This window comes from Diabrotica undecimpunctata, chromosome 6 (genome assembly GCF_040954645.1).
Source record: "Diabrotica undecimpunctata isolate CICGRU chromosome 6, icDiaUnde3, whole genome shotgun sequence".
Lineage (NCBI taxonomy): Eukaryota > Metazoa > Arthropoda > Insecta > Coleoptera > Chrysomelidae > Diabrotica > Diabrotica undecimpunctata.
In genome coordinates this window covers 123322356-123325805 of record NC_092808.1, presented here as the reverse complement: position 1 = coordinate 123325805, position 3450 = coordinate 123322356, and the positions used below count along the sequence as shown (strand labels likewise).

The following is a 3450-nucleotide window of genomic DNA, read 5'->3' as shown; positions in this document are numbered from 1 at the left end:
AGTATATACCCCCCCTAGTAAGGTAAGTGCCGGAGAAAAAGTGGGGAGAGAGTTTCTAGCGCCAAATAAGTTCGGAATCGGGAACTAAAAATTTAGCGGCAAATTCAAAATGTAGGTTCTGAATTTAAGGCGGGAAATTCAAAAAGGATATACTGAATTTTAGGCGGGAAATTCAAAAAATAAATTTCTGAATTTTAGGCGGGAAATTCAAAATGTTCCGAATATTATATAGAAAACAAATATAGTCATAAAATAATAAATAAAAACTTATTCTATGCCAAAATATATTCTCTGTCCAAAAATGTAGTATACACTTATGCAATTTTGTATACCATAAATGTATAACATATCAGATAGAGACATATGTTTTGGCACAGGAAAAGTTTTTATTTATTATTTTGTGACTATATCTGTTTTCCATTACATTAAAACATCAACATAAAAAACAGATATTCTTAAAAATTTATTTATTTCTGTAATTTATAAAATTTGAGGAATCACAGAGATATAATAAATTATAAAGATCGTCATCACTGCCATTGTGGTGGTCTTCACCTGTATCCACGAAACTAGGCTCCATTCTGAACTTAACCATCTATTCACTGCAACCTGCAAAATGATATATGGAATTACACACAAGCAGCAACCGAAATAAGTAAGCCCTACCTGCGGAGACTTGCATACCCATATGGACATTCAGGCATACAATTCATTGAGGTGAGAAAGATTGGTCCTAGTAAATTAGGGACCACTCCTTCGAGCCCCAATGCTCCCCAGGCCCTCCTCACCCTCCCCCCCATACCACGCTGATGTGCTATGGGAGGCTAGTTTCATCTATATATTTACTGAATAGTGCAGAGCAGCATGAGGCTCTTTAGTCTTGCTATGCTATTTGTATGTTTGTGTGTATATATATATATATATATATATATATATATATATATATATATATATATATATATATATATATATATGTGTGTGTGTATATGTTAGAGATTTATTATGTATCTAATGTATTTAACACACAAACATATATAAATAAAAATAACTATGTTTATGAGTAAAATATGTGCCCATGTATAATTAAAGTAAAATATGTACCTATGTACTACAATGGCGAGTGAAATATCTCATTCATTTACAATTAAAATGTTTTGAAAACCTTTGTAAACAAGAGTAAGTAACATTCTTTCCAGAACTTACATCAAAGGAGAATTTTTAAATACACAGTGTTCACAAATTATATGCAATTTCTTTGAATTTCATGAATTTGTAACTAAGTATAATTAAAGTAAAATATGTAACTATGTATAATAAAAGGAAAATATGTGATTATGTATAATTAAAGTAAAATATGTAACTATGTACTACAATGGGGAGCGAGACAAGGACATAGCATTTCTCCCAAACTGTTCACCCTTGTTCTATAAGACAAGGTAGATACAGATGAAAGCAATTGTGAAAGACCTAGATTCAGGAGCAGATGGAAAATGTTTGATGATGAAGATATATGTAAAACAATAAAAAGAATTTTAAAGATTCCATATGAGTCCAGTAAATAGAAAACACAATTTTATTTGTTTACAACAAAATGGAAATATGAAACTGTAAACAAGAATGAATAACATACAAATTGTACAGTTTTATACTGGAAATAATTTAATTACACTTATGACCTGTACTTACAAAATTGTTTTCTCCTACTTTTATATTTTCTGTGAGCTACTAATTTCATAGGATCTATCATAGTGTAGTCTGGTTTATTTTTAAGTAAGTTAATAAACTTCTGGTCTCTGCCATTTACAATTGCATTTACACTTTTACACCACATATACAGAGAAAGTCTAACAATAAATTTACATATATTTATACCTGTATTTGAATGGATTTTACAGTTGAATGGTGAAAAATTTAAACAATTCAATTTCAATGAAATCTGTATCCTCTTTCTTTACTCTAAATAACATATTATATTTACATTGCTCACAGGAAACCTTCAATACTTTCTTTGCGACATATCCTGCAACATAGGTTACAGTACACCTTCCCACCTGAGTTCTCATAACATTTGAAACTGAAAGAGGAAGTGAAACATTCACTTCAGGTGCCAAAGGTTTACAACCTGGTAATACCTCACCTGTTAAAAAAAACCTAATGCATCTAATGCTCCCTCACTAACATCATTTTCACAATTGCTTTCAGGTGAATGAAAAGATATAAAATTATTTATAAGCAAAGCTTTGAAAGTGGTTATAGCATCTGGCACACTTACTGAATGAAAAATGTAAAGACATATTTTTATAATATATTACCAAAGAATATAGAATATTTGATATTACCATGTACGTCAATAAACCTTATAGTTTGAGTTTCTTCTTCTTCAATATCTGCTGCATTCTGAGAGCCTGAAATTTAAATACAATATTTTAACAGAACATAACCAATAAATAAATCTGTTGGACTAATAAATAAACAAGTACTAGATATCTTGATCTTTATCATCATCAGAAATGAACCCAAATAATATGTTGCCCAGAAGGCCCATCAAAATTTATAATAATTAACTACAATTAATATTCATAATACTTATATTAAAAATCAAAGTCATATTTGCGGAATACAATTAAGTACAATTAGATTTATAAGTTTTGATGATTTTAAAATATATAAGTAAGATTCATATGATAGGATTAACATTAATTTAAACAATAACAGTTTAAACATACAAAATATTATTTAATTTAAGTTTGCTAACAAACATTTGCTATGAGGTACAGTGCTTACCTATTGCTGGTAAAAATCCACTTTATCTTCGTCTGTAAAATGTCTAGAGCAAACACGAAATTTATTGTAAACAGTAAGAGGTGTATAATTGTTTAATACTCCTCTCTTAATTACTTTCAACCATTTCAACGTGTCCATTTCATTTTTCGGATTTGGAAAACGAAATCTACTGCTTGTGTGGTCCTTACAACTAGGAACACAACATGGTTGGCTTTTTCTTTTCTTTTATTTTGTTCCATTTTAACGATCAACAATCATCAACAATCAATAAGATGATTACAACAAAGACAAAACAAAACAAAATTCAACTTGCAATATTTCAATGGCGTACAATACAAATAATACACCAACCAACCTTCATTCTTCAACTTCAATTCTTCCACGTTCCACGGCACATGCGTCTCATACCCCCACCTAGAGTGACTGTAGCGCCGCCGCCATTACGTACGACTGGAATCGTCCAAACAAACTTCCCCGCTGCCCTATCTCTCTTGCACTACTATTTCTTTTTATGTACTATGGACAATAAGCAGGTTCAATGATCAAAATTTATCACAGACTGTTATATTACTGTCTTTGTCTGATGTATTATTATATGTTGGACAAGCGGCTTAATGTCAACATTTTATATTCTGTGAGTAGAAATGAGACAAAATTTAAAAATAG

General features: G+C 30.3%; 1 long non-coding RNA gene across 1 annotated transcript; it reads right to left on the bottom strand.

Annotated features, from left to right (window-relative positions):
- Positions 1–450: 450 nt before the first annotated feature.
- On the bottom strand, positions 451–3124 carry LOC140443806 (uncharacterized). The gene is made up of 3 exons (XR_011951267.1): positions 2785–3124; positions 2340–2405; positions 451–609 (listed from the first exon to the last, which is right to left on the bottom strand). It is a non-coding gene; the product is annotated as an uncharacterized lncRNA (long non-coding RNA).
- Between the last annotated feature and the right edge of the window lie 326 nt (positions 3125–3450).